Genomic DNA, 15,275 nt, shown 5'->3' with positions numbered 1-15,275 from the left:
ATTTATTTTTTGAGAGAGATAGAGAGCATGAGTAGGGGAGGGGCAGAGAGAGAGGGAGACACAGAATCCAAAGCAGGCTCCAGGCTCTGAGCCGTCAGCACAGAGCCCAACACGGGGCTTGAACTCACAAGCCACGAGGCGCACCCAAAGATTTCTCATAAATGTACCCAACCTAATTTTAATCCTAAAGTCTTCAAGTCACTTAATTGACAATGCAGAGTAACACAATCACTGGTGATACTAAAACGTTGTCAAAAAGATGATATCCAAAAATTATAAAAGGCAGGGCAAGTCCAAACAATTGTCAAAGCTATTTGAAGCTCAAAAACACTAATCCTTTTTATTTTCTTACAATAAAGTCATCATTTGTTGTAATTCAACATAACTGAACACATGTTTGCACTCTTCAGAACCTGAAATATCTTGTGGAAACTGAAAACTTTTCTGAACAGTAACCAGTGTGAACAAATTTAGGAAGTTTATTAACTAGGATTTTCCTTGAGAAAAAACAAGTCTTACATCAAATGCACTAAAATAAAATCAAGCACTTCTGATGCCTTTTAGCATTACCTCCCACACATGTTAAAATCAAGGAAAATAAATAGAGCTGTTTATCAAACAAGTCTCATTAGTTCACAGATTTGCCTTGATTAGGAGTAATGTGCAAATTTGGATCCATACATAATTCTCTACTGAGCCCCTGATTGAAAATGCTTCATAAAGGTTTTATTAATACATTTTTAATGGCTAATCGCTCACTCAATACTTCCTTACATTCCTTTTTCTTCCTTTTACTGGTGCATATCTATATAGTAAAAAAAAAAAAATGATGAGTCTATAATTCATTCATCTTCTAGAATGTCCTGAAAGAGTCTGCCACTTATATGCAAGGCCACAAACACAACAGATCCCTGAAGTCCCTAGTCACTTCCCCTCTGTGAAGGAAAACTTTTCTCGAGGAGAAGCACAGAAAACTGGTAGTGACTTTGGCCCCAGTTCGAAAGCAAATATACGTAAAGATACATTAAATAAATAAATAGTAACTTCTGTTCAGAAATAATCAGGTAAAAGAGCACAGTGTTGGGGGAAGAGAGACTGGGAAGGTTCCCTGACAGGACCTAAGAGATGTCGGGGTAAGGGGACTGGTTATTTTTCAGGGCATGAGGACTTTGAATTAATACCTTACTTGGGTGAACGAGTAAGTTTTACCAAAATAGCTAGGAATATATCTAAGTCATACTAGACAATTCCAAAGCACTTTGTTTACCAGAGCATGTTTTTCTTGCATTAACATCCATCTTTCCCTGAACAGTCTTTCCGAATTCTGCCAATCCGTTGATTTCACATCTGGTTTACAGTAAAGCCAGGCAGGTGAATGTGATTAAATTTTCATACAAATTGCTGAAAATCTCATGGAAGAACTAAGCATACTAGCTTTTAGGTTTTTAGGAAAATATAAATGTAAAATGTTGATTTCATTCAATTGGCATAGCATACTTAAAAGAAAAAAATAAGTCAAATAGTATCTCCTAGAAACACATAATAAATTTTCAGATGCTTGAGAAGTAACTACATGGTACCAGTCACTATTTTGTCCTGCTACACCATACGTGCTAAGTGAATATTGATTACATGAATCTGTAAATTTATCAATACTTATTGAGGAAATAAAATGAGAAGTGAATGAAATATTAACACAGTGTGTTTGTATCTTCCAGACTTGTAAGTCCTTCTTTCCTGCCATGATTAAATCTAACCATGGTCACTTGGTCTGTATTTCAACTGCAGCAGAAATAGTTGATATAAATGAACTATCAGATGAATACTTTACTTCACCGTATGTCTTTGAATTCCCTAGTTCATGGCACCCTGAGATTAGGACTCTTCCAAGGTACGAAGAACTCTTCCTGTCCAAGGGAAAATCCATGGTACATGTGGCTCTTTTTATAATGCAGGCATTCCTGTTGAAAATGGCAGTGATAAGGGGAGATATTCCCTTCTCTAAAAACAAGACAAAACAAAACAAAAAGAAGAATGTGCCTTATACTAATGAGTAGTCTCGGGTTAAGAGAAATTGAAATAATTTCCATCCTGTTGCTGGGTAAATAGTGTAAAGATTTAGGAGCACAGTGGCCACAAAAATGACTGTAACAGTGATACTTGGTCCCCAAGGATAAGCCAGATAAAGGAAAGGGAGTTTCAATTTTTAAAATAAGTCCAAGAATTAACTTCTTGAATTCTACCATGAACAGCTTATCCCTTTGTTTCAGATGATTGTGCAAGCAAATTCACAGCTTTTGCCTTTGCAGAGTTCTCTTTGAATTAAGAATACTTAGGGGCGCCTGGGTGGCGCAGTCGGTTAAGCGTCCGACTTCAGCCAGGTCACGATCTCGCGGTCTGTGAGTTCGAGCCCTGCATCAGGCTCTGGGCTGATGGCTCAGAGCCTGGAGCCTGTTTCCGATTCTGTGTCTCCCTCTCTCTCCGCCCCTCCCCCGTTCATGCTCTGTCTCTCTCTGTCCCAAAAATAAATAAACGTTGAAAAAAATTAAAAAAAAAAAGAATACTTAAAAAAAAAAAAGTAAAATTAAAACCATCATCATTTACTCATCATTACCATATCAAAACTGGAATGTTTGATGACTGTACAACCAAGAATGTGAACTCTTCATAATAATCTTTGCTCTTCGGATAATCTTCTAATATATGTCAATTATCATCTTTTTATTTTGAAGTTTTGAAATATGGACAAACACCAGAAATAATTAGACTGCCTAATTTAGTAAAAACAGTTCAATATGTATTAAATTAATAAATTTACTCACTTTCAAGATAATAATATGGTTAGCAAGTTAATTGTATGGTGAAAACATATAGCTAAATTGCTAATCTGAGTATTACAATATAACAGAATATTTGGTAGTGAGAAGTTATTAAAATAGTTAGCATTGTAATGTTGAGAAGATAATTTCCTAAAAATAATACAAAGTAAAAAAAAACACTAAAAATATTTCACAAGATCGGTTAATATATATGGGGAAGTGTTAGGGGGTGATATAAAGTTTACATTTGGTAGAATGGTCCAAATAGGAATACAAATGAAATATGAGGGCTTTTACACAAAGGAGCTAATCAGAGTACAGTGGAAGTATAAATATGATTTAGGGCAAGCACAGTTATTACAATTGCTAAAAAGAGGATTGACTTGATCCAAATGACATTAATCAGCCATATTTGTAGCAAAGAGTCACAGCCAACAAGAAAGCTGACTGAAAAGCAATGAGGCTATTAAAAGTCTATTGAGACTGGAGCGCCTGGGTGGCTCAGTCAGTTAAGCATCTGACTTCAGCTCAGGTCATGATGTTGTGGTTTGTGAGTTTGAGCCCCATGTGGGGCTCTGTGCTGACAGCTTGGAGCCCGGAGCCTGCCTCGGATTCTGCATCTCCCTCTCTCTCTCTGCCCCTCCCCTGCTCACACTCTGTCTCTCTTTCTCTCAAAAACAAGTACATCCTTAAAAAAATTTTTTAATAAAAATAAAAAAAAAATACAGGCTAGAGAGATGATGAAATTAAATAACAGTGCCAAAATAGGTGGTGAAGAGTTGACAGAGTATAGAGGGGAAAAGTGTCTCACAAAGAGATATGTATTAAGCTGGTCAAAATTTACAAAGGCAATCATTCAAAATCTTTGGAACTAGATCAAAGGGCATGTATTTTATTCAACAAAATCTATGGAAATTCAGTAAGAACACAAGGAGGCCATGGTCTTGGGGGTGGGGACTACACCCATCCACCCACAGCTCTGCCTGATAAAATAACGGTTCCAGTGGGCTTGGCAACCAACGTCAGTTCTCATCTCCCCCAGATCTCTGGGATGAAATTGCCATTATGGGTAGTTTGGCAGCAAGTGAACATCAGACCATCCCATTTTCTGTGGAAGACCTATAGCGAGTGGATGGACTCAACCCGACATTGCTCCTCCACCCCCAAATCCCACTAGGCAGGAAAGATCAGGAGAGAGGCTGTTGGTGAAGAAAGCAATTCTTTCAAGAACAACTCTTTGTTGTTGGAGAGCCATACCGGTATTTTAGCAGTTAAGTGGCAGGCCCCATCTCTTCCATCTTCTTAAGACAAAGATCTGTTTTACATAGACTCACCAGAGAGTAAATATTTACAGATCCCAACCTTCCAAGCTCTAGGGTGTGGAAGATCCACACAGAGTGGTGGCAGCAGCTGGGTGGCAGCCCTACTTCCTGCCATCTTCCCAACCCTCATATCCTACTCAGTAGGGACAATTCAGGTGGGGCAGCCTGTGGAGAGTGAACTACTCATCACACCCAACTCTTGCTTCATAACACAGAGGTTCTGCCAGGTGAAGGTCAAATTTAGCTTCAACGATTGGCATCTCTCTGTTCTGCTATGGGACCTAACTTCAATTGGATAAGACTATAGATCAGAGTATTGTCAAAAAAAAAAAAAAAATCAACCAGCAACAAGTTGTAGAAAAATCAACCGGCAACAAGTTGTAGTTGCCTGGCTAAATCCTAGCTATTCCTGACATCCAGGAAGACTATATGCATGCCAAAGACGTATCTTTGAAGCAACAGTATCAAATGGCATCAGTGACACGTCGCAGGAGAAATAGACTTCACTGAACTAGTCCAGCCAAGCTACTAAATAAATAAGCAAACAACCATAAGAACAAGCCCCATGGAGGACTACTATCCAGAGCTGCTACAATATATTGCCTAAGATACCTAACACAAACGTATAAGATACGCAAAGACACAACGAAGTGTAATCCATGCATAGGGGAAAAAAAATGTAGGCAATAGAAATTGCCTTGAAGGGGGTGCAGATGTTGAACTTAGCAGAAAAACTTCAAAGCAGCTATTATTAACATATTCAAAGAGCTAAAGGAATACATATTTTAAAAACAGAAAAAAAGGTGTGATGACAATGTTTCATCAAAAAATAAATAGAAATTAAAAAAAAAACAAATTCAAATTTGGGAGGGAAAAAAAAACAATGTAAATTTGGGAGTGGAACAGAAAAATTACTGAAAAGAAAGAGTCACTAGAGCAGCTCAATAGTAGATTTAAGTTGGCAGTAGAAAGAATCAGTGACCTTGAAGATAGATGGGTAAAGACTATGCAATCAGAAGAAAAGAAAGAAAATAAAATGAACAAAGTTTCAGAGAAGTCTGAGACACCATTAATCACATTAGCCTACACATGAGGAATGAGGACAGTAGGAAGAAATAAAAGAAAGAACCAGGATAAAATATTCAAAGAAATAATGGCTGAAATTTTCCCAAATTTAATGAAAAACATTACATATGCAAGAAGCTAAATGAACTCCAAGTAGGGTAAACATAGGGGTTACACACCCAGATATATCATATACTCAAAATGTTGAAAGAGGAAAACAAAAAAGAAAAGAATGACTCATCATGTACATAATGTACAAGAGGAAAAAAATGATTTATGTACATCATGTACATATACATATATAAGCTCTACCAAAATCAATTAACAGTATATTCTCAATAGGAAAAATGAAGGCCAGAAGCAGTAGGATAACATATTCTAAGTGCTGAAAGGAAAATAATTTTCAATCAAGAATTTTACGGGTGCCTGGGTGGCTCAGTTGGTTAAGCATTGGACTTCAGCTCAAGTCATGATCTCATGATTTGTGGGTTCGAGCCTGGCATAGGGCTCTGAGCTGACAGCTCAGAGCCTAGAGCCTGCTTTGGATTCTGTGTCTCCCTCTCTCTCTATGCCCCTTCCCCACTTGTGCTCTGTCTCTCTCTCTCAAAAATAAATCATAAAAAAAATTTTTTTAAATAAAGAAGATCATAGGTAATATAAACAACCTACAAAAAAAAGGAATTTTATACCAAGCAAAACTATCTTTCAAAAACCATGAAAGCAAAATAAAGTAAAACTGAATTCAAAATTAAGGCAAAACAAAAACTGAAAGAATTTGTTGCTAGCTCCCCATTTTGCAAGAAATGCTAAAGCTCTTCAGGCTGAAAGTAAGTGACACCAAAGTATAATTTGAATCCACCTGAAAAAAAAAATAAGAGTGCTAGTAAACGTAATAAAGTAGGCAATTTTTTTCTTGAGAGAGACAGAGAGGGTCAAGTGAGTGAGGGGCAGAGACAGAGGGAAAGAGAGAGAAAAAGAATCCCACAAAAGGCAGAGAGAGAAAGAGAGAAGCGGGGTTCACCCAAAGTGGGGCTCATGACTTCACCCAAAGCAGGGTTTATGCTCACCTGAAGCAGGGCACAAGCTCACCCAATGTGAGACTTGAACTCATGAATGGTGAGATCATGACCTGAGCTTAACCAATTGAGCCACCTGGGCACCCATAAAATAGGCAATTTTTAAAAGACAGCATAAATGCACATTTCTTCCCTTAACAGATTCTAAATGTATAAACAATATGGACATAATAGTATTGTTGGGCCTATCTGACATAAATATGTGATATTTTTGACAATAAGAGCACAAAGGAGGTGGGTGAGAAAATGACACAGATAGTAACTCAAACCTACAGGATGGAATGAAGAGAACTAAAAATGAGAAGACTGATGTAGCAAACTCTTTAAACATATGCTTGTTCTCCTTTCTTCTTCCGGGTTCTTTAAAACATAAAATTCATAAGATAATAATTACAACAATGTATTCTTGGGTGTATAACATATAGAGATCTAACATGTATAATGATAATAGCACAAAAATGGAAGAGATAATATAGCCATTTAGGAATAAAGTTTGTGTATTTCACTAGAATTAAAGTAGCATAAATCTGTTAGGTTAGGACATTGTATGTCCCAGAAACACCTTTAAGAAAAAAACTCAGGGGCACCTGGGTGGCTCAGTCAGTTAAGCATCTGACTCTTGATTTCAGCTCAGGTCCTGATCCCATGGTTAGTGAGTTGGAGCCCTGCATCGGGGCTCTGTGCTGAGAGCACAGAACCTGCTTGGGATTCTCTCTCTCCCCCTCTCAATCTGCCCCCCCCCACTCATGCTTGTGCTCTCTCTCAAAATAAATAAACAAACATTAAATGTATATTGAATATATATTAATATAAATATATACAGTTTAAAAATCATTAAAGGAATCCCCTATGATTAAAAGGGCATGGAACACCAGAACACTATAAACTAAATTGACCTAACAGAAATAGCTGTACATAAGTAAATTTTTAAAAAAGAAGAAAGATCTTAAATGAATAATCTTTCACCTTAAGAAACTATTAAAAAAATAAGAGCACATTAAATTCAAAGCAAGCAGAAATGATTAAAAAAATGTAGCAGAAATAAGTGAAATAGAGATTAGAAAAAAAAACTAATGAAATCAAAAGTTGGTTCTTTAAAAAGATCAACAAAATAAAACCTTAGCTGGACTGACCAAGAAAAAAAGAGAGGGAGAGGGAACTCAAAGTACTAAAATTGAGAATAAGAAGAAACGTTACTACAGACAGAAAGATAAAGGATAATAAGAAAATACTATGAACAAACACATGTCAACAATTTAGATAACTTAGACGAAATAGACAAATTCCTAGAGACATAAACTAACAAAACCAACTCAAGAGGAAATAAGATAATAGACTGAAATAACATATTGAATTAGTAACCTTAAAAACGTCCCTCAAGGAAAATCCTGGGCCCAAATGGCTTCACTGGTAAGTCCTGTTAAATATATATTTTTTTCTTTTTAGAGAGAGAGAAAGAAATAGAATCTTAAGCAGGCTCCACACTCAGTGCAGAGCCTGATGTGGGGCTGGATCCCATGACCCTGGAATCATGACCTGAGCCAAATTCAAGAATCAGATGCTGAACGGACTGAGCCACCCAGGTGCCCTGAGTTCTATTAAATATTTAAAGAGTACTTAATGCCCATCTTTCAAAAACTCCTCCAAAAAATAAAAGAGAACTGAACACCTGCCGACTCACTTTATGACCCTCAATTACCTTGACACCAAAACCAGACAAAGACACCACAAGAAAAATAAAACCAAGGATCAACAGCCCTTATGAATCTAAATACAAAAATTCTCAGTAAAATACTAGCAAGGACAAATAAATTCCCCCATAATCATCTCAATTGACACAGCAGAAGTGTTGACAAAATCTAACATCCTTTCACCATAAAAACACCCAAGGAACTACGAATAGCAGGGAACTTCTTTTTTTTTTTCCATGACACCTAACGTGAGTCATTTATTATAATATTTTTCTTTATTTTATTTTATTTTATTTTATTTTATTTTATTTTATTTTAATGTATGAAATTTATTGTCAAATTGGTTTCCATACAACACCCAATGCTCATCTCAAAAGATGCCCTCTTCAATGCCCATCACCCACCCTCCCCTCCCTCCCACCCCCCATCAACCCTCAGTTTGTTCTCAGTTTTCAAGAGTCTCTTATGCTTTGACTCTCTCCCACTCTAACTTCTTTTTTTTTTTTTTACCTTCACCTCCCCCATGGGTTTCTGTTAAGTTTCTCAGGATCCACATAAGAGTGAAAACATATGGTATCTATCTTTCTCTGTATGGCTTATTTCACTTAGCATCACACTCTCCAGTCCCATCCACGTTGCTACAAAGGGCCATATTTCATTCTTTCTCATTGCCACGTAGTACTCCATTGTGTATATAAACCACAATTTCTTCTAAAACCTAATAAGCAGCATCTATGAAAAACCTATAGCTAACATTTCATTTAAGAGTCAAAGATTGAATGCTTTTACCCAAAGATCAAGACCAAGACAAGGATGTCTGCGTCACTGCTCTGATTCAAGTTCTGTTCAACGGGACAGTTAGGCAAGAATATGAAACAAAGGTATTCAGATTGGAAAGGAAGAAGTAAACCTATCTTCAATCTCAGATAATATGACCTTGTATATATGGAAAACCATAAAGAATATATGTACACATGCACAGATTATTAGAGCTGAGAAATTAAGCAAGGTTATGGGATCAAAATACAAGATTAACACACACAAAAAAATAGTTGTGTTTCTATACACTTGTAATGACTAACCCTGAATTAAATTATTAAACAATTCCACTTAAAGTAGCATCAAAAATAATAAAATATACAATAAATTCAGGAATAAATTTAACAAGAGGAGGGCAAAACATACCCTGAAAATTATAAAACATGTTTGAAAGAGATGTTAAAAGACTTTAAATAAATGGAAAGACATTCCAAGTTCATGGATTGGGAGACATACTATTGTTAAGATGCAAATACCCTCCAAATTGATCTACAGATTCAATGATATTCCTATTAGAATCCCAGTTGCCTTTTTTACATGTATTGGTGAGCTAATTCTAAAATTTATATGGAAATGCAAGGGATCCAGAAAGCCAAAACAATCTTGCAAAATAATAAAGTTGTAATGCATCACACTTCCCAATACCAAAACTTACTGGGGCACTTGGGTGGCTCAGTCAGTTAAGCATCCAACTTCAGCTCAGGTCATGGTCTCGCTGTCCATGAGTTCAAGCCCCACATCGGGCTCTGTGCTGACAGCTCAGAGCCTGGAGCCTGCTTCGGATTCTGTGTCTCCCTCTCTCTCTTGCCTCTCCCCCGCTCATGCTCTGTCTCTCTGTGTCTCAAATTAAACATTAAAAAAAATTTTTTTAATGAGATAACCCTTCAACATCAACTAGGATGGCTATAATCAACAACACAGACAATAACAAAGTTGGTGAAGATATGGAAAAATTAGAACCCTCACATATTGCTAGGGGGGTTGTAAATTGGTGTGGTTGCTTTGAAAAATAGTTTTACAGTTCCTCAAAATGTGAAACGTGGAGTTACCACATGGCCCAGTCATCTCACTCTTAGGAGTATACCCAGGAGAAATGAAAACATAAATCTCCACAAAAACCTGTATGCAAATGTTCATACAGCATTACTCATGACAGCTACAAAGGTAAAAACAATCCAAATATTTGTAAGCTAATGAATGGGTAACCAAAATGTTGCATATCGATAGAGCAGAATATTATAGATGATACAGTAATCTAGCAAAAAAGCAACAAAAGTATTTTATGAGAAGCGACTGACTATATGGAATTTACAATATTTGATAAGTCACATACTATACACACTTTATATCAGCAAAAGTTATAATAAATTTCTATATATATACACAAATATATGCACTTGTGTAAGTTTATACATTTTGAAAATCTGAGTTGTGCCGGTGTGCGCCCAAGGAAGTCAGAAGGTGAATTTTATGGCCCATTTTGCACCCTCCCAACTAATCAGTAACACAAATACAGCAGAATGACACTGTTTTTCTTTTTTTTCCCTTTTTTTAAGTTTTCTTTATTTGTTTTGAGAGAGAGAGAGCATGAGCCGGGGAGGGGCAGGGAGAGGGAGAGAGAATCCCAAGCAGGCTCTCTGCTGTCAGCGCGGAGGCCAATGCGAGGCTGGAACTCACAAACGGTGAGATCAGGACCCGGGCCAAAATCAAGAGTCAGACGGAGCCACCCAGCCACCCTGACAATATATTTCTCATAATTATTGAGTACTCATGACTTTCTGGAGATCAGACCAAGCACTTTCCATGTGTCCTCTCATTTAATTCTAAGAACCATGTGAAGTAAATACTATTATTACCTCCCTTTTATGGGTGAGTGAACTGAGGCACAGAGCAATTCAGTAATTCACTCAAAGCTATATACTCCCTAAGAGCTGGATTCCAGATTCTCACCCAGGCATTCTAAATATACAGTCTGGGGACACCTGGGTGGTTCAGTCAGTTGAGCGTCAGACTCTTGATTTCGGCACAGGTCATGATCCCAGGGTCATGGGATTGAGCCCTGCAGTGGTCTCCATGCTGAGCATGGAACCTGCTTAAGATTCTTTCTCTCTTTCTCTCTCTCTCTCTCTCTCTCTCTCTCTCTCTCTTTCTCTCTCTCTCTCCCTCTGCCCATCTTCCCTGCTTGCACTCACTCTTTCCCTCCCTTTAAAATAAAACTAAAACAATAAAAATAAAAAAAATTTAAATGAATATATAGTCTGTACTCTTAAATACTGTGCCAAATATGCAATATATTTAAACTAAAATGAAATAAATTGGGAGACAATATTTTTAATATATAGAACATAGAATTATCAGCCTTAGTAGATAAAGAGATACAAAAGATAGGAAGAGGCAATTCATGCCAGCATGGTGAAAGCTAACAAACATATTAAAAAACTCCATCTAAATGAGTAAAGAGACTTTCTATACATACAGAGACTATATATATATATATATATATATATATATATATATATATATACATATACATGTATATGTATATATATATGTATATGTATATGTATACACACACACACACACACACGTATATACATTTTACCAGGAATATTTGTAAACACGTGTTTTTATTTCTCTTGGATCAAATACCTAGAAGGGAATTGTTGGGTCACAGGGTAAGAAACAATCAGAACTTTTCCAAAGTTATATCATGTACATTCCCATTCTATATTCCACTTGCTCCCCAACCCGTCAACGTATGTTGTTGGCAGTCTTTTTAATTTTAGTCCTTCTGGTAAATGTGTGCTGGTACAGAAGTAGACACATTTTTATACATTAAGAGACTTTTCTTATGCCGCTAAATATTGTTCTAAGGCATGATTTGGGTTGGCTATGTCCTGTTATTGGGATGAATGTACTATAATTCATTTAATCACTTCCCCTCTTATCTTCTTGACAGATGAGTAGATAACCAAGTAAAGCAGATAAGAAAGTATGTCTGGTCCACGAGAACAGCCTTGAATGGGAGGAAGAGGTTCAAATGATGAAAGCCGAAATAAGACTTTCACATTTGCTAAGAAACTTTTTCTGATACCTGAATATAATGTTATATCTATAATATAATGTTAGCCTCCCCAGAATGGGGAGAACTAAAGCTACACTGTCAAACTCACAGAATGAATGTGGCCTGCCCAGAGAAGATGGCCTGATAGCAAAGAAGGCAGTGATGTTAAATGACGGCTTTTGTAAACTTGGAGTGCTTATGTACATAAAAGTTGAAAACAAAGTCTCCAGGAAAAGAAAGATTAATAATCCTAAAATGGTAGCGGGTGAAAGAAACAAGAATGAGTAGATAAATTTTTTCCCAGAGTTATTAAAATATAATTGACATACAATTCTGTGTAAGTATAAGATGTGCATTTTGGGGGCACCTGGGTGGCTCAGTCACTTAAGTGTCTGACTTTTGATTTCTGCTCAGGTCATGATCTCACAATTTGTGAGATCGAACCCCGCGTTGGGCTCCACACCGACAGCACGGGGCCTGCTTGGGATTCTCTCTCTCCTTCTCTCTCTGCCCCTCCCCAGCTCGCTCATGCTCTCTCACTTTGTCAACACAAATACATTTATTTTTTAATGTGCATTTGGTTATTTTTGAACAAAATGCCCCATCATTGCTACCTCTTTTCCCAGAAAGCAACTTTACATTTTTAAATGATAAGAGTTAGTACTTTCATAGCACAGGGACAATTTATTGGACTATTGTTACTCCAGACGCTGACAAAATTTAGCAACTATTCCTTACAGAGCACAAATGATTTCTTTCAACAGAAACAAATAAACACCCCCTTCCCTCATTTTTTTTTTCTTTTTGGTGAATTCTTTTAGTTCAACTCATGGGGAATTTTGTTCTGAAAGTGAAAGATTAAAAAAAAAAAACCAAGTACATTGCCAGGAGAATATTAAGGATATTTAGCAATTTCCTCGTTTCATTTAGTGAAAGAACACCTACACCTTCGTGCAAGGCAACTAACTCTATGAGTTCCAGAGTATTTATTTGTAGATGGATTCGGCCCAGATGCCCTCTCTTCTCTAGAGAGGATACAGGACAAAAACCTAACATTCAATCAAGTGCCTGTGTGTGCCATGAGCTAGAGGTACAGTTCGTCTGTCTTCAAGGAACTAAAGCAAGGGTGCCTGTTGGAACCACTTGGGACATATTTAAAACTACAAATGCCCGGGACCTGCCCCCCTGAAAAGTTCCGCTTTCATCAGTATGGTTTTCAGACTAGTTTTTGCCACCATTTGTTGGTCCCAGCTGCTAAGGGTGCACGAGTCTTTCCACAGACTATGTGAGTGTAATATACCAGAAAATTGTGGCCAGAGCGTCGGGATTTTTCAAAGCTCCTCGGATCACACTTATACCTGTCATTGAGCGACACATCCACAGCATGAATCACTGACAACTCACACCGGGTAATTTAAAAGCAATCTTTGTGCGGCGCCTGGGTGGCTCAGTCGGTGGAGCATCCGACTTCGGCTCAGGTCATGATCTCTCCGTTTGTGGGTTGGAGCCCCACATCGGGCTCTGTGCTGTCATCCCGTCAGGGCACAGCCTGCTTCGGATCCTCTGTCCCCCTCTCTCTGCCCTTCCCTCACTTATGCTCTCCCAAAAATAAATAAAAACTAAATAAATCTTAAAAAAGCAATCTTTGCAAAGACCTCTTTTTGACTCCTCTTCAAGGATTATGATATATTTTTTTGCTTTCATTTCTCCAGAAAAATATCTCCAAATATGATGACGGTCCTTGCTGAGTACGTTGGGGTGGATATTTGTGTGGCTTCTTTCAGAGGGAGAGAGAAAGCAAATGAAATTCAGCCTGAAACGTGGGACACCCAGAGCGGAAGCCCCAAATGTGGTAAAAAATAAACTGTTATGAGGATAGACTATCTAGAACTCCTCCCCATGCTACAGCATTCCTGTTCACCAATGGTTACTGAGGCTTTCAACGGTGCCAACCGTATTCCTGGCACATGGTTAGCACACTGATGATTTTTCTAGCTATTCACACTACGTATGCAGTTTTTCCTATCATTATTTAGTTCAGTACACGAGGACGTCACAGCCATTCCAATGAATTCAGTGAATATGATGTATTTACAAAAACATTAATGCAAATCGACCCGAATTTAATTTTTAAATAGACAATATATGACACTTTTTAAAAGGGGGGTGATTAAAAGTAATGACCCTGTAAATCAGTGTTTTAGGCTGATAATTTTTCGACACCAGATTTAAAGACACACACTAGTTTTGTAATGAAGAAAAATACCATTTACCTCACAAAGCGAAGACTTATTTGTGTTGCCTATTAATCCCTACTGGAGTTGGGTGATCATACCAACGTCCTTAGTGGGATTGAATCTGCTTATTCGATAAACTCGTAACTAATCATGTTTGTTTGCATCTAGATGTGCTGAAAAATTCCTAAGTTCTTTACTCCATAAGGAAAAAAAAGGATACTTTAGACATCTATACACTACCAGTTTTTTTTTTTAACGTTTATTTATTTTTGAGACAGAGAGAGACAGAACATGAACAGGGGAGGGGCAGAGAGAGAGGGAGACACAGAATCTGAAACGGGCTCCAGGCTCTAAGCTGTTAGCACAGAGCCCGACGCGGGGCTCGAACTCACAGACCGCGAGATCATGACCTGAGCAAAGTCGGCTGCTTAACCGACTGAGCCACCCAGGCGCCCCTGGCAAACACTCTTAACAACACCTTCTGGCTTTGGAATGGATCTTGAACCATGATCACCGACCATCAATCTACCAGGTACAAGAGCTAGTGAGTCATGTTAAAACCAAAAACATGAAATTTCAAATAAAATATGTATTGTGTTAACCAAAGAGGGGGCACTCAGTATAGAAGATTTATCCCATTATGTGAGACATAATATTTCTACATTTATACAAAGAAAGGAGTTTAACTTGATATGAACAAACTAGAGAAAAATTTTGGAATTAACAAAGGAATAAAAATTCCCAAATGCAAGATTTTCAAGAAAATGAATGCTCTTTCAACTGTCTTTTAATTTACAATTATCTTAGTTATCTTTTAAAATGCTGACACCTCTCTGCCTTCTTGTTTTTAATTTTTTTAATGTTTATTTATTTTGACAAACAAATCCTGGTCCGAAGTTGGATGTTTAACCGACTGAGCCACCCAGGCACCCCTCTACCTCTCTGTCTTCTTAAAACAAATATTCAAAGAATTATTTAACCCTTCTTTAATGCCTCAGGGGCATGAACATATTTTTGTCTAACTAGGTTGACACCCAGCAGTGGCTTTTGAAGGGCCATTTATCTCTAAGTAAATTGGGCCACACCTCCTCACTCAGGTGTCAGAAGGCCTGTTCTGTCAGCTTTGATTCATTCAGCCAAGAATGAATCCTTGTGCTTCTAAGTTGAACCTATTCCTTTATG

Source organism: Felis catus, chromosome F2 (genome assembly GCF_018350175.1).
Source record: "Felis catus isolate Fca126 chromosome F2, F.catus_Fca126_mat1.0, whole genome shotgun sequence".
Classification (NCBI taxonomy): Eukaryota; Metazoa; Chordata; class Mammalia; order Carnivora; family Felidae; genus Felis; species Felis catus.
This window is presented reverse-complemented; position numbering follows the sequence as displayed.